Here is a 23,568-nt window from a genome sequence, read left to right on the forward strand (position 1 = left end):
TTAGCATTTGACTCAGTTGATCACTTCCTTTTTCTTGGCTTTCATGACACCACACTTGCTTGATTCTTCTCCTCCATCCCTCATCTTGTTCTTGATATTGTTTGCTAGCTCCTTCCTTGCTCTACCTCAAAATGCTGAAGGGTTCCAGAACATGGTCCTTGGCCTCCTTCTCTTTCCTACACATGACCTGGTTATGGGTGATATCATTCTGTTTCAATTATAAAACATATATTACAATACCCAAACACTTACACTTCTACCCCTAACCACTGCCCTAAAATCCATTATCTTATATTTACAACCACCTACTCAACATCTTCACTCAGATGTCTAAGAGACATCTTAACCTTAACATATTCAAAACTGAACTCCTGAGTTTTCAGTCCATCCCCAAATCTTCTCCTTCTCCAGTTTTCCCCACCACGTTAAGTGAAGCCGCTACCCATGCAGTAGCTCAACCAAATACCTGGAAGACATTCTTGCTTCCTCTCTAATATTCATTCCTCACATGCAACTCATCAGCAAGTCCAGTCAACTATATATGAACAACACATTTCAACTCTATTTCTCTCCACTGACATTTCAGCCACCATCGTCTCCTGCCTGGGAAAGTGATAACCAATTAATTCATCTGCCTGCTTCCCTTCTCTTCACCTCACCATCCATTTCCCATAAGTCAGCCAGGATGATCTTTGTAAAAATAAAAATTATATCCTGTCACTTCAATGCACAAAGAAACCTTACTATAGTGTCCTACCACATATAGAGACTATTCCAAATGTCTTCCATTAGCCTCTGAAGTCCCTACATGCATGATCTGGCTCCCACCTGTCTCTCTGACTCATCTCAAATCACTCTCCAGCTCACTCAGTACCTATGACCTTTCAGACCCTTGTGTAATCCCAGATTAGTCTTCTTTAGGGTCTTTACATGAGCTGTTTCTTCTATCAGGAAAGCTTATTCCACAGTTAGTCACAGGTGACTTTTTCTTATAATCCAAGCTTCTGCTCATATGTCACCTCTTTAGATAAGCCTTCCCTGACCCATAAGCCTCAAGCAGCCATTCTATCACTCTCTTTCCACTAGCTTGTTTTCCTTTCTTTATAGCAAGTATTGCTACCTGCTATTTGCTTGCCTATTTATCATCTGATTCTCTCCAAAAGAATCTAAACTCCTTGAGAGCAAGGACTTTGTCTGACTCAATCATTGCTGTATCCCTATCTCCTAGAAATTTCATAGACATTCAATAAATATTTAGTGAATTAATGAAGAAATTCACAGAGTTCCTAGGCAGTAAGAAAACTCTTCCTAAAGCTTCATTCAGCTCCCCTGTCTTAAAAAAGGTAGGTACTTCCTTTTTATATTCTTCACGAGTTTAAGATTAATCTGGAAATGGGTTTTGGAGCCAATTCTCTATTGATTTAATCAAGAAATATTTACTGTGCCAAGTATTTTGCTATACAAAGAAGAACGAGACAGCAGATTCATTTTCTAGTGATAGAGATGGCAGGAAAATGAATAAGTAAAATATAATATTAGATCAAACTAGTAGGGGACCTACTAAAGTTGCTTTGTGAAAAAAGGAACCAGGATTGGAGATAAACAAAATCAGTGATGAGTACAGAGAGAAGATGACATTCTCATTATACCAATGAGACAGATGTTGAGTTCTGTACACTAAAAGAAGAAAATATTTCATTGGTTTCATTTCCAAATCCCATATAATGACACTCCCAATCATGACAATGACAGAAAGGTTTTTGTGTGTATGTGTGTCACAATGTTGTTACAACCTGAAAGTCAGGTTTTACTAAATTCAAGGATTCTACTTCCAAGTGCCTTGTATGATTCAATCACATGCAATTCTATTTTATCAACATGCAAGGGTAAAGATTATATAGAACTGTAACAAAACAGACACTCGGCCAACTTCTCTTCCTTCTCACAGCTGCCACCCTACTCTTTGCCTGCCTCCACCTCACCCCCACTGCCCCTGGCCCATGATCTCTCCCCTTCACTCTCTGATCTCTGGTACAAAGGACATTCTACTAACCCTCAATCAACAGACTGGCCCTCAAATGTGCCTTACTCTATCCCAATTTCTCAACCCACTTACCCACCTGAAATGCCTTTCCCTTTTATTTCTATTATCCACATGCTGCCAGTTCTTCAAGTCCAAGATGCCCATCTATTCCATGAATCCTTCCTCTCTAGTCCACTATGAGCTCATCTTTCTTTGACCATCTACAGCAGTCACTGCTTTTCTTGGATATTTGGACCTTTTTACATGTCTTCTTGAATGTATCCGGCATATAAACATACATGTATCCGGCTCTTAACAACTTCCCCACTGTGTTATTGAATCCTTTAATACAAGGGCTCTTTCATTTCTTTGTCTCACCCATACCCACAGATGTAATGGTATTCCAAGAGGAAATGGCATTTCATCTGCAAGCAAATATTTATTCCCACAGTGACACAGGAAAGAGTTAGGCATAAGGTTCAACATACCATGGGGTCCTCTGCCTTCCACCTCTGCAATGCAGACCCTTCTACAGGCAGACCAAGAACTTTAGGTGTCAGGATGTCACATAGTGAGAAAATTAGTAGACTCAAGTGTTCTCTAGGGTAAATTGTTTTTTTTTTTTTCTTTTTTCTGGTTGAATAAAGGAAAAAAAGCCTCTTCCAACAGCAGTTATTAGATGCAAATGGCTTTTGTAGACAAGGAGAAAAAATTATATTTACTAGTAAATTTCTATATAATTCAGTCATATGGTCCTTGGTTGAGGCCACTGGGTTAGAAACAACAAAAAAGTACTTTTTTTCCTTTTGTTTGCAGGAAGCTGTATGCCATCATCTCTATGAATTTCATAAGGATCACAATTGACTCCAAATTTTGATTTGGGATGGATCAGCTACAATTTCAAATAATTCCATTAGCACTCATGATCGAAAGAGTTCTTCAGGAGGTTTCTCTAGGTTGTCTTTTCTACTGCTCCAGCCCTCTCTGCTTGCTTCCACCCTTACTCCACTATAAACTAGCCTCTCACTGCCTGCCCCACCAGTTATCTTTTTAAATGGGAAACTGATTATGCTACCCCATTGGTAGCTTCTCCTGCTTCTAATACCCTGAGTACTCAATGATCTATGGGACCAGTTTTTCTAACTTCTCTTGCCTCATCTCTCACCCCTCTCACACTTACTCACTTCATTCCAGCCACATTAGATTTCTGTCAACTTATTAAACTTTCCAGCCCCCAGGACTTCACTCATGAGATTTTCACTGCCTAGAATTCCATTTCCCCCATACTTTATAGCCTGCCTAACTCCTCTTTCTCCTTCACCTCACCAGTCCCCCGTTTCCTCCTCTTCAAAATGGGCATTATCATCACCAAACACTAGAATACTGAAAGGACCAAATAATATATGATCGGTCAAAGAGTTTTTAAGTTGGAAGATGTTTCTATAAATTAGTCATTATTTTTATTGAGGAAAGAGAGCCATAAGTTTCATAGAGCTACATGGAGCCAATACTTATGATGTAAGTGGTTAAGAGCTGTGCATGCATTATCTCATAAAACATTAATTTTACAATATTCTTAGGAGGTCAGAGCTGTTATTGTTGTTGTTATCATTATTATTATTACTCTCACCCCACTTTACAGGTGAAGATGCTGAGGTCACAAAGTGAGCACGTGATGGAACTAGGATTCAGATAGAGGCAATCTCACTGCAATACCTGAGTGTGACCACCAGGCAAGCCTGCCTCCCATTACTATAGATTTCATGTCTACTTCTTGGAAGAAGAGAGGTTAACTTGCACAAGTGGCAAACTGTACCTTTCCCCAAGGTCCAGCCATGGGTACTAATAAACTAGATGGTTTTGTTAGTCAAAGAATTAGAAGCAATCCAACACTTCAGGACATCCTTATCATCAACACAACCACATGTTAGGCAGTCACTGTGTACCCAGCACCAGGATAAGCACTTCCCAGTTGGCAACTCTAAACTCCTCAATAGCCCCTGTGAAAGTTTGGATGTATTATGTCCCCCAAAACTCCATGTTCTTTGATGCAATCTTGTGGGGATTAGGTTGGAATCCTCTGATTTTTTGTTTCCATGGAGATGTTACTCAATCACCTGTGGGCGAGAACTTTGATTGGATAATATCCATGGAGATATTACCCCACCCATTCAGGGTGGTCTGAATTGAATCACTGGAGTCCTATAAAAGTGTTCACAGACAGAAGGAGTTGCTGCAGCCAAGAGAGACACTTTGAAGAATGCACAGGAGCTGAGAGTGGAGCTGGAACACAACCTGGGATCAGCAGATGTCCGCCATGTGCCTTCCCAGCTAACAGAGGTTTTCTGGATGCCATTGGCCTTCCTTTGGTGAAAGCATACTTGTGCTGATGCCTTCATCTGGACATGTTCATGGCCTTCAGACTGTAACTTTGTAACCAAATAAACCCCCTTTATAAAAGCCAATCCATTTCTGGTATTTTGCATAATGGCAGCATTAGCAAACCAGAACAGCCCCCCACTTTACTAACAAGGACAGGGAGAGTCAGAAAGAATAAAGTAAATTATCTGTATTCTTTTAACTTTAGTGGCAAAGCCAGGTTTCAACCCACTTTATCTAACTCTAAATCTGTACTCTGAGACAACTGAATCTAATGACTACTCTCTAAGATCATATGCTAAGAAGCATAATAAAAACTGATGTCCGTTTCAACCCACTTTATCTAACTCTAAATCCGTACTCTGAGACAACTGAATCTAATGACTACTCTCTAAGATCATATGCTAAGAAGCATAATAAAAACTGATGTCCTTAAGAAGGCTCTTCCTCTAAGTCTGCTGCTTATGCTATTGTAAAATATTAATTAAATAATTAGATAACCACATGGGCAAGTATCTTAGTTCTCTATTGTGCCTATAACAAATTACCATGAACTTAGTGGCTTAAAACAACACAAATTTATTATCTTACGATTAAATAAGTTAAAATTCTGACACAAGTCTCTTGAGTTAAAATGAAGGTTTGGGCAGGGTTTTGTTCCTTTAAGAGGCTCTAGGGGAGAATACGTTGCCTTTACTTTTCCAGCTACTAAAGGCTGCCCACATTCCTTGGCCCTTGACCCCCGTCCTCTAACTTCAAATCCAGCAAAATGTACGTCTCTCTGACCATTCTTCTTCAGTCCCACCTCCCACTGACCACAGCCAGGAAACACTCTCTGATATTGAGGACACTGTGATTAGATAGTAATCCAGGATAATTATCCTGGATAATCCAGGATAATCTTCCAAGATCAGGGTCCTTAACTTAAATACATCTGGAAAGCCCCTTTTGCTATGTAAGGTAGCATAGTCACAGGTTCCAGGGATTAAGACGTGGACATCTTTTCAGGACCTTTATTCCACCACAACACAAAAACAACAGATCTACTAGGGGCACACTCCAGCCCAGCCCCAAAAATGTTCTGGGAAAAGGAATGATACTCAGTAACTTCCAGTGAGCGGGGACTGAAGGAAACCATGAAAACAGAGCACAGGAGACTTGGGATTTGGGAAGAAAGCAAAAATGGGAGCTACTGCATACCTGTGCTACAAGTCCTTGCCTCTGAAACAACCATGTATATCCTGGGGCCAGAAAAACCCACCAGTATTTCAAGATGATGCATTTACAATGCTACAGCTAGACAATGGGCTACAAATTTTCAATTTACTTTTACATTTTCATATTTAACACCCCGTTCGCATTGTCTTGTTTCTAATTAATAAGGAAGGCTTATTAGTTTTCTATATAAATTTAGGAGATAGCTATGAAGAGTAGAAAGAACAAAGACTTTGGAGGCAGATAGATATGGACTTAAATCTGTCACCTACACACTCTGACGCTTACTTGCAGTGTGAGCTGGAACAGGATGCCTAACTTTTCTGTGCCTCTGTCCCTGTATTTGCAGAATGGTGATAATTCTACTTACCCTGCAGGATGTGGATATAAAGATCTAATGCAATTATACATGTACACTCTCTGAAACATGAGCTGGCACCTATTGGTGCAAAATAAACATTAATACCTATTCAGCCAGTCTGCCTACATGGGTTGTAAATATAATAAATGTAGCAAGAATATGATCTTCATGTTTGGATCCCTTTTTCTCTCACCTACGCAGCACCTGGAAAAGTGCCCAGCCAAGAGGAGACATCCAGTATACATTAGTCAAACAATGCTGAAGTTTTCTTTTCTGTTTAGATCTAGAGAATAAACCTCTGGTTTGGATCAGTGATGAATTATACAGTCAGCCTGGGCTAGTGAGACCTAATTCCATGAAACGCCCTCTGGAGCCCTTAGGCACAACTGGACAATTTCATAATCTTCATGCACAAACTATGAAACTTAAAAATGATCTTGCATATAAGCATGGTGGATTATTAATATCCAAAATAGATTAAACTACATAAAACAGACTAATTCATCACATCCAGCATAAAAATATCTTTTATAAGAACCCAAGTGACAACCAGATGAATGTTTTCTAGAAACCTTAAAACTGATTTAAATCATGAAATGTTCTATAATCAGAACATGCCACCATTTCTCCCCAATGCTAAAGGAATATACAAATTAGCACAGAAGAATCTGTGGCAAACAAATCAATTTTTTAGAAGCTATGCAGTGTTTTCTAGTTGTGATCATTCCAAGAGCTCTAGCAGAAATAGTAACTATTTGGGAAAATCTTCCTCCTGATTAAGCTAAATGCTATAAACACTATAAACCCATACCACATTTCTCAAATCCTTATTCCTCAATTTCACATAATATAGAAACTGAGGAATATGAAGTCTTCCTGAAACCTAACTTCTTCCTTACCATCTCCAAGGAAGAGTCTCACCACAACCATACTCCTTCCCAAGACCAACCTGTCTACCTACACACTTACTCATTCAGTCAATAAAAATACAAATACCAACAACACACCATCCTTACCCCAGAGAAACTCGAGCTGTTCGGGGAGAGATACAAATTAATAAAATATTGCACAAATATTTTTCAGGACATAAAAGAGTGAACTATATCCATCAATGCAACAAGATCTCAAAAACGTAATGCTAAGCAGAAAGTCTGCAAAGTACACCATTTATGGACATTTAAACACACAAAACCATCTGACACACTGTTCATGCATACCTACATATGCAGATAAAAGTATATCATCATGAATTGGAATAATACAGAGAAAGTTCATGGTAGGAGTGGAAACTGCAGAGGAAAGGGATAGGAAGGAGTGTGTGGATGGTGGGAAAACAGATGTTAACTTTATTGCTACCATTTTATTTATTTTATGTAAGAAATGTTACATAAGCAAATATGTTTAAAATTTTTACCTATCAATTTAGGTTAGGGGATCCACAGGTGTTCAATCTTCTCTATACATTTCTGTATTTTTATTAGTTAACATTTAATAGACAATTTCATTATGGCACAATGAAAATGTGGTGACAGACATACCCAAACTTCTCTTGCTTAACAAAATGAATCCTCCAAGAGTTTTGTCAAGCAACTGCTCCATCTACCCCCTTTGCTTCACAACAAAACTTCTCAGAAGAGTTGTCTGTACTTGCTATCCTTCATTTCCTCACTCAGCCTGAATCTGCTGCAATTTGGCTTCTGCCTCACTTAAATTGCTTCAGCCTCCTACTGCCAAATCATTTCAGCTCTTCTCTTACTTAACCAGGCAAAGCACTTTAGATAATTGACAAAGTACTGGAAAATTTCCCTTCCCTTGGCCTCCACAGTACTACTCTTGGCTGTTGTTCCTTTTACCCTCCTACATGCTCCCTAGCTGACTCCTTGGCCGGTTGCTTTTCCTGGGTACACCTCCTTAATTTTCGTCTTCTTCCTCTAGTATTTCTTTCTGAGTTCTAGTCTTTGTTCTTTCCATAGGTGACCTCCCCTGCTCTCACAACTTTATCTGCAATCCATTGACTCCTAAACGTCTAACTCTAACCCCTTCTGAGATCTAGATACATATCTTCAACTGCCAGCTGTCTGTCTCCTACACTCTCTATCATTACTTCAAACTCAGCAAGCCCCAGAGCAGCCATATCCTCAAGTATTCTCACTGAAGGCTAAGGCTAGACATGTGGAATCTTCTCAACTCCTATTTTTCTCTCATTGCCCTCATTCTGATGCTTAATATCCTGCTGACTGTACCTGCCACATATTTCTTGAATGATCTCCTTTCTACCCAACACATTACTTTAATTCAGCCCCCCACCCCCACCCTGAGACACACACACACACACTGTCTGCAATACTTTTCCAAATAGTTCCCTTGACTTCTGTGGAACTATCTCCATCATTTCCTTCTCAAATACAAATAATTGACACTCCCTTTCTTAAAACCCTTCATTAGCTCCCCACTACCTACAGATTTTAGTTCAAGCTCCTTTGACATAAGTGCAAGGCTCTGAAACAATTTACCGCTGTCGACCCTTCCCTCCAGCCTTGCTTTGGGATAAATCTCCCCCAACTACAACACTGCCAATGTGTGGGCCACGTGGGCTTTCCTACCATTCCCTAAACATGGTGTGAGTTTTCACACACCTCGAAGTCTTTGAACAGACTGTTCTTACTACTTCTGAAGCTCCTCCCCCATCCTTCACTTGATAAACCTCAACACAGTTTCCAAGACCCAGGTGAGATGCCATTTTCCCCTAGAAGTTTCCTTTAACTTTTCTTGGCAGTGAGTTATTCCCACACTTTTGCCTCTATTTTAGCATTTAAGTCATTCTGATCTGTTACTTGTTCACATGTCTATACCAATGGACTGTGAGTCAGAGGTAGATTTTTAGATGGTTTATTCATTTAACAAATATTTGAGAGTCTGCTACTGGCAGGCCCTGTTTTAGGCATATGGGATATACAATGAATAAAACAAGCTATCTCCACATATATGGAGCTTAAATTCCAGTGTGCTGAATTGTGATCAGTAAATCTGAGGGATGATTTGAAGGTGTTTGCTTAAATCATCAGTAAAGCCACCAAGAAGTCAGAGTGTTAACACATACTACTGTCGTGACTTTTGTATGTCATTGTAGCTCATCATGCCCAGCGTGAGCTCATTTTTAACTTCTTAACAACCCCCCAAGCACCAGGCACATAGATTTGCCCCTACTGCATGATCGATCAATACTTAAGGCTCAGTTAATTTTGATGAAAACCACTCCTTCCTATGGCGGCCTGCAGGAACCTTCCCCTGAGAGGTTATGCAATTGCACATTGCAGTTGGACAGACAAAGTTGACTCAGGTTCCCCACAAATCAGCAGACGTTGGGCTCACACTGCATAGATTCATGCAATAGAGACAAAAGATGAACTCTCTGTGGTTTAGGTGACAGATGTGGTGACAGACATACCCAAATTTCTGTTGCTTAACAAGAGTTAGTGCTGGTAACCTACATTGTATGCCTTTTTAAATTTCTTAAGCTTGAGCACATCTGTTATCTCATGTAACCCTTGAGTAATTACAAGCAGAGAGACTGAGGCTTCTCCAGGGTTAGTACATCCATTGTACATGAACAAGTGAGGAACTCAGAACGCAGGAGTATGTCAAAAACAAAACGGGATGAAGCTCCATATGAGCAATGCAGAAGAGCTCTCATCTCAGCAGGGTTGTGGATGGCTACCACTGGATGAATGGTTAATAACAGCAATACAGGGTAGCATTGCCTCTATAATACTTGATATTTACATGAGTGGGCACATAAATACATAATGAAGTTAACTGTTGATAAAATTATACATTGTTTATAAGTCTTTGCCACTAACATCTTCGTACTAAACTCTATAAAGTCTAGTATTTTAGATTTTTTCTTTATATTACTAAAAGATAAAAAGGAATGTCTGCAGAAGAGGTTACTGGGAGCACTTGACTGGTGTCCTGCAAGTTTTGGGTCAGTCAGTGGAGCATAATTTATTTATAAAGTCAGCATGCAAGGATGAAGTGAACCAGACCAGTGGTCTCCTAAGGTGGTCTCCTAACCGCTGGGCATATACAATGGGATATAGATACAAATTAGTATTTCTACCAGGTTTCTTATCAGCTAAGAAAAGAAACAGGTTAAACTTTACTAATAATTAGTTGTCCGTATTTCTATAAGTACATGTGTACAATTTATGACGAAATATATAAAAATGAAGGTACATGCTCAAACTTTTGGAGATTGCTGACCCAGATACAAGGCAATGAATGAATTCTAAATAACAGCCCAAAGTCAGATTCTTGGTGGTTAGGCACAGCAGAAGAGAAGACTCAAATAAGAAAAAAAATCAAGATAGAGAGGATGAAAACATAACTCTAGATCCTAGGAAGCAAGCAGTACAGAAGCAGGATGAACACTTGGCTGATCATTGGGATAACTGCCTTATGATTTTGTCCTGTGTATGGACACCAAGACCATAAGATGTGATGTGGCTATTCGATTATCTCATGCCCCTGCTTAAAATCTCCCTCTAATCCCTTCTCACCTGTCCTCAGGCTGAAGTCCAAATCCTTAATAAAACTCCAAAAAACCTTCCACCATCTGGCCCCGATCTGCCTCTCCTCGTGTCAGTCTTCATTTTTTGGACTTCCTTCAGTTCTTCGAGGATATTCTCTACACTTGCTCCTGCCTATATCTGTCATTCAAGTGTCAATTTATTTTTCACTTCTTTTTGGAGCTATTCTCTAACCCCCAAACACATTAAAATATTTCCCATATGTTCCCATAGAATCCTGTACTGGCTATTATGAAATTCTCAGCATACTCCTTATAGTGGAATGAATAGTGTCCCCCCCAAAATCCTTGGAACCTCAGAACACAGCCTTACTTGGAAATAGTGCCTTTGCAGATGCAATTAGTTAAGGATCTCAAGATGAAATCATTATTCAAGGTCTTTCTTTCTTGGCTAGTTAGCTGTGAGGACAGAGACAGTACCTGTCTCATCCAAGCACCTGGGTTTGATTTATAATAGGTGCTAAATAAATATGTTAATTAGAGTGAAGCTGAATGAAATGTGTCCTGGGATCCACAGAGAGAGAGCCTTGGTCTCTGATCTCCCTAAACTGCTTGCTCATTGCATTTGCTGATGGCAGATATATGAAGTTTACCTAATTGTTGTAACAATATTTGACTGCTTTATATTGGTACATTTAAAGGTACTTCATTATCCATTGATCAACAAATATTTGAGTGTCCCTGCGAGTCCTGAAAGTGTATATAGTCTCTTCACTCCAGGTTGGCAGACACCAAACAATTAATTAATACCTAATTCATTAAGAAACAGTATTAAAAGGAGTCATGACTTATCCTGGCAGGATGGAGGATGGCTGGAGTTCATTGCTTGCAGTAATGTTTCATATTCTCAGTTGCTTAGTCTCAGCATGATTGCCTCTGCCCAGTGTCCACAGAATGGGTTGAAGATGCAGATGCATGATCAGGCAGTGGAGGGAATGGAGGGCGGGCAGCTACACAAATGGAAAGCTCCAGATCAAAATCATGGCTTTCCAGGGGATGGCACGCATCCTTGGAAAAGTTATCTATGCACTGACTTTCAATGCCCAATCTGCCCCAGACGCTTACCTGGCACTGGCATGCCCACATTACTTACTTCCATGGGCCCTTCATCTCAGTCTCAGGGAGGCCCTGCAGCTTAATTTCAATATAATTGCTTCAAAGCATTAAGGGTTCCTTTTCCCAACCCACTGGCTGGTTATCAAGGCACCCTCTTCTCACACTAGAATTGGGTACTGGCTTTGGATTTTACCTCGGGTATGATCTATAAACCTACAGAGACCTGATTCACACCATTTTTCCTTTAGCTCCACACACCATCAACCTGAACAACCAGCACTATGTTAGCTGAGCTGAATCCAGTCCTCAGAGAACAAGACCAGTTTGCCCCAAAATGCCACCCTTCACTCCACACCTGCCCTGCAACATCTAGGCCAGATAGTGAAGAAACAAGAACATGTGCTATGGAAACAGAATGCCTCGGTTAATTAACCAATATGCCCTCTCTCCCACTCACTAGCTGTGTGACCTCAGGCAAGTTGCTTAAACCCTTTGAGTCTCAATGCACTTCTTAATAAAAGGGATATTCAGAAGCACCTGGTAGATATTCTCAGCAGAGTATCTCTCTAGCACCCAAAATATAATATTGAACTCAATGCCTTTGCCTGTCACCCAACACACAAACTTCTACCTTCTTCTGTCTTCTGTAATCTGGCTAATAACTTTCCCTTACCATAAACAAAGGCCTTTACTCAGTCACTCAAGTCAGAGCACAGAGCGTACTTAGGAGTTCCTTCCTCCTCTTTGATCTCCCACCTAACCCCATCTTCAAATTCCATCAGTTTAGACCATCCATGGTGCCACATGAATATAACACATTCATTTTCTCCTTCACTGACACACGTCCAGAACAGGTTGCTGTGCTATCAAGCCCAGTGGACTGCAATGGCCTCTCAACTGACCTTTCCACCCAGAAAGGACATGATAAGAGCCATGAAGGAACATAGAGCAAGCTAAGAGAATAGGGAGAAACCGGGGTAAGACAAGTAACATTTCAACAGAGACTCATATGAAGATAGAGACCAAGCCATTGGAGTGTCTAGGGCAAGAATGGTCCAGGCACACATAAGGAAACCAAGCTAAGTGAGGTTGTGTGGCTTCCCAAGGTCACATAGTAGCAGACCCAGTATTTTAACCCTAGTTCTGACTCCAGAATCTGTATAAACACCACCGTTCTTCATCCTTGATTATAAGGCTCTGTAGCATTTCACTCTGTTAACCAGCTCTAGCATCGTGAAACTCTTTTATTCATCATTATTCAACAAGCATGAGCCTCTCTATTTGTCAGGCACTGATGTCCATGACATTTTCCTCTCTGATTTCTGCTCCAGCTGTAACACATTTCTCTGGTTTTACAGCCATTGCCCACCCTTATTCTTCAAGATTCTGGCCTTAGACTCCATCCCTTATTCAGTCTTATGTATTCAATTTCCATTATCTCTCTGCAACTGACTCCAAATCTGAGTCTCTAGCTTAGTTTGATGGCCAACTTCTTGGGAGCAAAGACCATGCCTCATTCATCTCTCTATTCCTATACCCATCACAATGCTGGACACTTAATAAATGTATGTTGCTCTGAAATGAATTAAATCTTGAACTCCACATTTTCAACTGCCTTTGGGAAAGTTTGACCAGGATGTTTCCCCAGAACCTTAAAATCAATACTTCTAAAAATGAACCTGTAATCTTCCCTCCAAAACCTGTTCCTCCTCCAGTGTTCCCTTCTCATCATGGCACAAGGCACTCCTTTCCCACTTCCATTCCCTTTGTTCAATTTCTGTTTTCTCTTGCCTAGACTAATGTGACAGCCTCCTAATTGACATCCCTGTCAATGATGCATCCTACACAGGTATGCAAAATTAATGTTTTTCATCCTGTCACTCCCTGCTCAAACTCAACTGGCTTCCCACTGTCTACAGAATCAAATTTCACTCTTGAGCTCCAGACCCATATAGCTCAATATCTACTGGACATATTCACTTTGATATCACAGAAGGCATTAAATTTCATAGTTCCAAAATTGAACTCATTTTCCTTCAACTAAATCTCCTTCTGTATTTCCTATCTTGGTAAATTTATGCCACCTACCAATTACAAAAACCAGAATCCTGGCAATTATCCTAAGTTCCTCCTTCTCCCTCAACATCCAATGACTCACATCCAGTTGGTCTTGACCTCTATTTATTTCATAAATGTGTACCCTCTACTCCCCACCATATTACCAAGGCCTTACTATGTTCCTTAATATGCTTCACCCATAATTACTACTACAGCACGTATCCTCGCTGCTGTTTCACTCCCTTTCCGGTCCATTTTCCACATCACTGCAGAATCATCTTCCCAAGATGCAAATGTGATCATTCCCTGCTCTTGATTAAAATTTATCAGTAGCTCCCCACTGCCTCCCAGTGCTTGGCCTGATTACCTAACTTCTCATCTCACTGCTCTCTTCTACCCCACACTCTAACTGCACAAAACAGAATGTCTCAGTGTTCCCTGCTTGTATCGCCATGTTCCCTCAGCCCTGCCTTTAGAACCACAGTCTTCCCTGCCTGCAGCATCCCTCATCTCACCTGCCATCTTCCCCTAGAAAACTCACCCTCACCCTTCAGTCCCGTATCATCCAGGTAACTTTCTTTTACCCTCTCCAGCCTGCATTAGATGATTTTATATCTGAGTTTTCAAAGCATGCAATACTTGGGTGCTAACATAGGGCTTGTATATTCAAATTATCATCTCACATGTCTACTCTTCAACTGGATTCCGGGTTTGTCATGAGTTATTTTTTTTATTTCTGTATTCTGTGAGAATAATACCTGGAATTTTAATAGGTACTCAGTTTATGTTTCCTAAAAAAATAAGTAGGCTCAACACAGTTAGAGAAGTCACTTTAATGACATTTATATAGTGGAGTAGTAATACCATCTAGGCTGTAAGTTCACACTTATTTTGCGTTATGAGTGACTCTGAAACAAATATTACTTAATACCAAACTACGTGATCATGAGAGGTCTATTCTGTGCTCCTTCCACTTATTATTTACAGAGGACAAGGACTTTGGCTACCAATATTCTCCACCAATGACAACAACGGGGTCTTATGAAGGGATTTAGCACATGATTTTGAAGATGAGGTAAACTATGTTCTACTTATTACTACACAGTTCTGTAGTGTGGGAGGAATATGATTTAACAGTTTAATTCCTGTATCCTAAAAACCATATCTTTTTGTATTTTGAAATACTTGCTGGCACAGTGTCTCTCACATAGTAAGTGACAAACAAATGTGTTTCAATGAAAAAGTTCCTCAAAAATGTTTCTAAAATATCAGAACACAAATTTTATCAAGGCTGAAGGTAAAACTGTCACTGTTTGAGACCTGTCAAATCAATTCTGTACCTGTGAAATTCCATTCTAATGATAATTAAGAAAAGCTTCAACTTATGCTCAGGGAACCAAGGGCAAATGTAATTGTATTTAAAATTACAATGTTTCTAATTATTTATTTCTATAATTCACTCTTCCTAGTGTAGTTTTTGTGGATTTAGCATTCTAATATGAGAGGTGACAGCAATTTTGAAAATATTACTTTTTAAAGACTAATTTTCATTTGGAAGCCACATCTGCAACTTTAATTTAACTAGGAAAGTTTATAGGGTTAAGCTGCAAATCCTGTATTTAAATCGTGTCAGAAGTGTTAGTATGTAATATCTTTCAGCTTTGCAATTTAAATGTGTCACCATTTTTAAAACTATGTTACAACGTTTCAAACAAAAAATTGGATTTACGCTGTAAACACATGGCAGGAGAATCCCCTCATTCCATGTGCCTACATATGGTTGTATTTTGCAGTTTTCACCTCCCTCTTTCCATGTTCCTCAATGCCTGGTTCTCATCTCCCAAGATTTCTCTCCCCACAACCTTCAAATTAACGTAGTGCACCTGGATTTCAGAGGTGACAGCTCATTAGAGATCACATCTTCAGCAGGAACTGATGGTGAAAGTAGACAATGAGAGGAAAAGGAACAAGTAATAAATTGCAATAATTCTGTGCTTCACAGTAGGAACAGACTCTGCCTCAAATTAAAGGGAATTTGGGCAAATTGTGATATGGAAAGAGTGATTTAGCAATTCTGGGAAAAGATGGGAGAAAAGTTTAGCAGGATCAGTGATTTTCACAAGTCTGCTCAATATTAGATCAGGTATAGTAATAGCCTTATGAATAAATGATTGACGCTACAAAATTAAATTTACAAAAGTCAGAGCAATATTCTATTTAATTTAAAAGTTTCTGCACTAATTTGAAATGCCTCTACCTTTACTGGAACATTATTTAAACCGGCAATAAGGGAGCTGAGCATTTTCAATTCCTTTATGACAATCTTTAAACAGAAGTTATTTCTCATTTTGTACTCTCCAAGCTTCAAAATAATATTTGTTTTGGGAAAAAGGACATTTATTCATGGATTCCCAGCATCATAGAAGGTTTTAAAATACTTTAAAATGGTTTAATAAACTCATGATGTCTTTAAGCAGTTGGCAGATAAATCCAAATTACAGATGGAGAAATAGATGGAAGGTAGAAAGAAACTAAACAATAGAAATATAGAACTTTGAGCCCAATTCTCTTGATAGCTTTATTCTGTAAGATCCAAAGAGAGAAAGGTCCAGTTCAACATCACTGTGTGCTGTCACTGCATCTAGTTGGAAAGGAATGACATATATCAACTGGAAGTAATCTTGCTTTTAAACAGCCATTTCACTTCATCTCCATCTTTGTTATGTGGTAGAATATTTTCAAATATGTATGTTTAGTTATTTTCCTCCCCTACTAGACTATAAACACTTAGTACATACTCAGTAAATATCTCTCAAATGAACACTAAGCTCTCTAAAGACAGACTTTACGTCTCTCTCATCCTGGTACCAAGTAGTTTCTTTACAAATATTTGCTGAATTAATCTCATTTCATAATTATACTATCCTCATAAGCTAAGAGTGGATATGTGTGCCAACATTTTATAGATTAAGAAGGACAGAAACAGCAACATTATAGTCAATGGCTATTGTCTATGTCCTCACCTTTCTAAACTAAATTAAAATTTTTCCAAATTAAACTTCTCTCCAAATTAAACTTGTTGTCTTTGACAAGGTTATTTTATAAATGTCTATTTCCTATTTCTATATTATTGTTTGCTTTTTTTTCAAATTCCCTGCTGACCCAACAAGAAGACTTCAGGATCAGTTTCCCCAGTAATAGAATAGGTTCAAGTGTATCTATAACCCTAAACCATATGTGCCAGTTTGAATGTATTGTGTCCCCCAAATGCCATTATCTTTGTGGTCTTGTGGGGCAGAGATTTGCTTGGAATGTGCCCCACCCAGCTGTGGGTAATGATTCTGATGAGATGTTCCCATGGAGGCGTGGCCCTGCCCATTCAGGGTGGGCCTTGATCGGTGGAGCTATATAAATGAGCTGACTCAGGGGGGGAGGGGACTGAGTGCAGCTGGGAGCGATGTTTTGAAGAGGAGCAAGCTTGCTAGAAAGGAACGTCCTGGGAGAAAGACGTTTTGAGGCCGGAGCTTTGGAGCAGACGCCAGCTGCCTTCCTAGTTAGCAGAGGTTTTCCGGACGCCATTGGCCATCCTCCGGTGAAGGTACCCAATTGCTGAGGTGTTACCTTGAACGCTTTGTGGCCTTAAGACTGTAACTGTGTAGTGAAATAAACCCCCGTTTTATAAAAGCCTATCCATCTCTGGTGTTTCGCATTCTGCAGCATTAGCAAACTAGAACACCATATATAAGATATTTTTATTTATTCAACACATCTCTGGATTGCTTACTATATGCAAAACATGAATGACAGATTTTGGCTAGGCCATTTTTCATTCTACCCTAATGAAAATTTATTAAAGTACGAAACATTAAAACCCCAAATAAAGCCCCTGGGTAATATCCATTCTGAGATGTGGATCAGTTTTATAGTTACATGTGCTATCTTCAGTTTATTATGAAACTCATGAAGACATTAGAAAATCATGTCTTCACTTGTAAAAATCAAAAAACCATCAGATTTGGGGAAATTCCTGAAACAACCCCCACCCCTCCTTAGCATCTGTAACACAATTTGCAGACAATACCACAAAGAAGACTTGAGAGAAAGACAAAGAGAAGGAAAGAGAATGCACCCACATAACCAGTAGACTGTAGCAGTTACTATATCAGTAAATCAGTTTTTGATTCCCATTTGGGCTGCAGATAATGTCGTTTCTTAAATAAACTGCTCCACTCAAAAGAACCTTCAAAATATTAAGAAGAGTTGAAGTCTGGAGATCAAAGTCTATTTTTCCTAATTCTAAAGACTTTTTCCTCACTTTTCATGAGCGGATGCCACCTTAATACAGAGGGGGCATTTCCCTAAGCCAAGCCAAATTTCAGGTAAACAAGAAATTATGAATTGCTGCTGTAAAATAAGATATTTTGACTCTTTATTTTTACCTAAACAAAATAATTGGGGTGCAATATATAAGGAAGAGAAGTTTCAAAAATTTCAATAATACATCCAAAAGGTATTTCAAATGACAACCTATTTCCAAAGGGAGAGCCATTCAACCACACTGGCTGCGTCCACTCAGGGAGAAAAACCAGTCCTTAACATGAGAGCGAAAGCCAAGAACTCAACATGGCAAATTCTATATTTATATCCCCGTTCAAAGTATTCCTTATATTGTCAGAGTTTGCAGAGACTTTTGATGCTTAAATAGGGAGCGTCTCCTTTTTCGGACTCTGTAATTCTACATGCGTATGTTTGCTATGTGCACGTCTGCTACAGAGCAGGAGATAGTGAAGAGGCTGGGCAAGGAGAAGGGATTCAGTCCTACTGGTGAGAGTAAAGGAGCTGAGACTCTTGTCCTAGTCCTGCCATGGTTTCCACTTCCCTCCTAACTTCCTCCCGAGGCAATCTGATTCTCACTGTGAAGCCTGCTATGGAAGAAAATGCACCTAAGGAAATGGATGTGTACACATTGAGTGATGTCTCAGTTTTTAAAATGCTTCCATTCCTTTCCACAGCCACTGCTATAGTGAAAAGATTTATCATCTGATGAGGATAATGACAAAGACGATAATAATGAAGGTAGCCATGGTAGGATAGCTTTTACGAAGGGCCACTCTCAATAAATGAACTCAGAGTAGTATAGACAATCACAGCATTTTTCAAGGTGAGTACTTAAATAATGTTTCCACTGTTTTATGTGGGGAAGATCTGGGAGAGGTGCTAATCACTCACTGGTGGCCCTTTGGACTGCTGTTCCTGGATGTGTTAGAACTGGAAGGTACTGAGGATGGGAGAGAGTCATAGAAACAACATCCAAAGACAACACTGACTATTATTGCTTTACATACACAGAAAAGGCTGGGATTCTTTTAAGGCTTCCTTCCAAAACAATGTAAACTATCTTAACCACGACCTTGTAGATGCAAGACCCTGTGCAGTTCAGAAGCGCTCTATCTCGGTGTCATATAACTACACACATGTCTGCAGGGAAAAGACAGGGAAGCAGAAAAGACTGTCATCTCAGGCTGATGGCTTAATAAGCAATCAATTACAAAATGTAATTTTGGGATTTTGATGGGTCTAGCCTAAGGCAATATGGTTTAAATTCAATAAATATTTTCAAGCATCTACTATTTTGTGCATTGTGCCAATACTTATTAGGAGTATAAAAATGAGAAATTCATGAGTGTTACCAGCCATCAAGGAGCTACAATTTAATAGCTGCAAAGAAGACAACCACACATAACTGCTTCTGCCTTGTCATTCAGTTAAGGTTAAAATAAAAGGAACATGACCTATGAAAATTCAAAGAATAATTCTTTGGTGAGGATGCTGGGAGAAAGCTGTAGAGCTACATGAGAAGGACATTGCATTTCAGATGGATCTTGACAGATGCATAGATTCTCAACAGATAATGTTGGAACATGAAGGTAATTCTAAGCAGTAGGTACAATGTGGGATATGTTTGGGTACTAGAGAACATTTCAGTTCAGCTATGCCAAGCTGTAGACCTAGAAGAGACATAGGAGATGACAATGGGAAAGAGAACTATCTTAGGGTGAAAGCCTTGAGTATCAAGCTAAGGAAAATGTAATTTATTACATAAGTAATGAAAAGGCATTAAAGCTTTTGGAGCAGGAGCATGATCCGATCCAAATCAGGCTTTAGTAAATTTAATTGGCTTTGGATGAGGAGATAGCGAGGCACTAAGTGCAAATGGGAGGTGACCATATGGCTTGGGAAATGATTGTAAGGACGTAAACTTGGCTGGTAGCAATGAGAATTGAAGGAGGAGCTAGTCATAAAAGCAAGAAGAGGATCAATAGATCTTTCAACCAATTCCATATGGAAGGGGAGGAAGTGAGTGGGGCAGGATGGACAATAGAGAAGAAGGCACTTTTGTTTGTTTTTCATAAAAAGTATGCCTCAAAATGTGAAGACACCTTTAGCAATATTTGGACCAAAATAAATCATTTTTAGGAGAGGACATGTCTTTTCTAACATACTGACTTTGAGGTGCTGGCAAAACTTGCTGATTGGTACGACTAGCAGGGCATGAAAATTTCCATCTGGTACTTTGGGAAGGGAGTGGGCCAGAACAATAAGGAGACCTCCGCATCAAGGAAAGAACTGAAACCACAGTTATAGAGGGAGAAGAGAATTAAAAGAGAACCTTAAGAAAAGCTGCATAAAGTGGTCAAAAAAAGAGAAATGGTCAGAGAAGGAAATCAGAGAAAATTAGGAGAAGTAGAATAATGCAATGTCATAGGAAGCAAAAAAGGAGACTTCATTCATTCAACGAATCTCTGTGAAGCAAATATGACATGTCAGATGGGGATACAGTGGTGGGCAGGATACAATAGCTCTGCTCTCACAGAGTTCAAACTCTTCTAAAGAGTATTAGTAAACAGCATAAGACACTGCAGTGAGTTAAGGACAACACGACTTGAGGAAGGGTCATTAGGACCTTTAGCCAAAGGAGTCATTTTGGAAAATAAGTAGGTGATTCAAGGATAGATCTACTTGTAGTAACAGGTGCCATTATATAGTCTTAAAACACTTTTAAAGATGATAAAGGCCACTTGAACAAATAAAACACTCATTACTATATTCTCTCTCTCTCTCCCCCTCTCTCTCTGTTTCTCTCTCTCTCTCTTTCTCACTCATGCACATGCACACACACATTAATCTGCTTGAAAGATTAATTAATCTGCTATGAAATATTGAAAGACAATATTATTCATATGTTCTGGAAAAACAGTGAGGACAAAGAAAACAAAAGGAAGAAAAAGAGAAAGAAAGACAGTATACTTTAAGCCCAGAGTTATACATTCAAAGAATTTCACCACTATCCTGTCTAAGATTCTGAAGAAATCTCACACTGGTATTTTATATTGCATGGCTCATTAATTTCCAAACCATCCATTTCTTATTTTATGAAAGAGTGCATAAACATTAGCCACGCACACAAAAAAGTGCAGCAAGGTGATGGTGATGAGCTGAATTTTAACACATCATCATATCATTTGTTTAGTACTTTCTTACATTTGCATAACATAAAGAAAACAGAAGAATGCCTTGTGCAATGAAAAGCTTTTCCTGACTTTAGACTAAATGGACTTTTCAATATTACCAATGTAAAGTGATTTGAGTTTGCCTTACCCTTTGAAAACAGAAAATTTAAGCATAAGCCCCAATACATCCATCAAACTACTATTTAAAATTGAAGAGATTTTCCACTCCACTATTGAGACACAGATTTTCCTCCCCACTCCTAGTTGTAGATTACATCACACAACATCTGCCATCCCTGAGTTAGATGACACAAATTAAGGACACCAATGAATAATTTTGTCAGTTTTTTTCCTCTGACCTTATTTCAAATTCCCTTTCAAATATTCTGTTGAATTATTATCTTCCTCTGTTCCCCCACTGATAGCAGATTTTTGTTTGATTTTATAGCAGGAGAGCAAAATAATGAGTATAGACAATGAAATAAAAAATGTATTCTGGGCAGGCTTTTAGTTTAGTATGGAAGCTGATGAGAGGTAAGGTAAAATTTAGTGCTATCATTCATAAGAAACCTTCTCTACTTATAGATACTAATTTAAAGCTTATTAGATGCATTCATTACCTTTGAAAATAGAGCAAAGAATGAGTTTTTTTGTTTTGTTTTGTTTTCTTACCGGTATTGCTATAAAGTTTTAGCAACACAACACAACCTGGCTCCCATAGTTTCTTACAGTTTCCTTCCTACTTTCCTTTATTCAAACACTCTTCACAGTGTACATCTTTAGAGTCAGGTCATAAAATTCACAAGCATGCATGTGTGCACGTGCATGCACCCACACCCTTCTCCAATTCCTGATTTCTCTCTCATCTTCATATATTCCTCTCAGTTGGAGCTGCCAACTAAAATTTGTTTACATTCTCATTAAGTCATTTTGTAAATTTCTATCCAAGAGACATATATTTAAGGGAAAATTATCGTGGTACATTTCAGAAACTATGCAAATGTCCCATTTATTTGAAAGTAAGCAAGAAGTCAAGGATGTGATTGTTTTAAAACAAGGACTGACGGTAGAGCACAAGTCTTTAAAAAAATGGCAAACCTCCTTCCTTATGCCAGGATTAGCAAAAACTACCCTACATCTGAACACTAATAACAAAAGTATCAAACCATATGTTTGGTGAAAATAAGATAGACTACTTATTTTGAGTGAGCATTCTCTAATATTAACTTCAAAACAGTAACAACAAGAGCAAACTATTTTATTTTCCTTTATCCTTCTAATCAAATGACAACTCTAAAAATTTGTGAATAAAATTCCATAAACAGGTGTCAATTCAATTCAAGCCAGAATACAACTCATTTTAGGCCTTATCTTAGCTAACAAATAACTTAGATCCATATTTCTATTCTCCAAACAAACATGGAACTCAGACCAATTACAGAGATGGTACTGAAGTTTTTTTAAAATTGTATAAGACTCCATAGATGTGACTTCATCTTTGTTTCTCAGTTTATGTAACAAAATAGAGATTATAGTCACCCAAAGCACTATGAATAGAAGTGGGCATGTTCATTCCATTCCCATATGGCCTATTTTAGACAAGGCCCAACCTAAAAGCTATTATATTATCACTGAAGACCTGGGCAACACAAGACACCCAGTTCCTGAAACTTATGTTCTTGTAGCCTATTCTATCTTTGAGTTCCTACTGCTGCCTTGTGCATGAGTGCAGTCCCTAAAAAAAGATAGCTCTCTACCCTAAAGAACTGAAAAGAATCTTTAAATTCACTCTTGAAATGTAACTCCTGACCCAAAAACTACTTATCCCTCTACATTTAAAATGCCATTCTGGAAAATTTCTATCTCTTAAAGATTATGAACATCCCTCATAAGATATATCTTAGAGATACTTGTTTTGTAATGAGTGGGCAGATACTGGCATAAATGAAGTCAGAACTAAACACCATTTCAAGTCTAATTCTGAGCTTTAAAGGATGTGGTTATATTATTTTTCCAGCCTAAATGGAACCAAGATTGTCTCTTTAAAATTTCACATTCAAATGAGACTAGTATCCTCCAAGCTACCATAACTGGTGGAGGGAATGAAATAAAGGGAGGCTGTCCATTTCTCCATGTCCATAAATTAGAGTGATAAACTCAAGTTATTGAAGTGACTTAATTTCCCTAAGTTCTAAACATGTAGACCGTGGAAACACCTCTTTCCATGCAACTTCCCACCGTCAATCCAAGTTTTTCAACCTGTAATTCCAAGCTATGTTGTAACCATCTGTGTAACCCTTTAGTTTTCATAATCTGGGAGATGGCCAGCTCTTTATCACTCTCATGTTCCCTACAATCACCTTCATTTCGATTTATG

General features: G+C 38.8%; 1 protein-coding gene across 2 annotated transcripts in view; it reads right to left on the reverse strand.

Annotated features, from left to right (window-relative positions):
* The window catches only part of KCNIP4 (potassium voltage-gated channel interacting protein 4), a 1,211,769-nt gene that overhangs the window by 1,187,206 nt on the left and 995 nt on the right, over positions 1-23,568 (reverse strand). The window lies entirely within an intron of this gene.

This window comes from Choloepus didactylus, chromosome 3, assembly GCF_015220235.1.
Source record: "Choloepus didactylus isolate mChoDid1 chromosome 3, mChoDid1.pri, whole genome shotgun sequence".
In the NCBI taxonomy this organism is placed as follows: domain Eukaryota; kingdom Metazoa; phylum Chordata; class Mammalia; order Pilosa; family Megalonychidae; genus Choloepus; species Choloepus didactylus.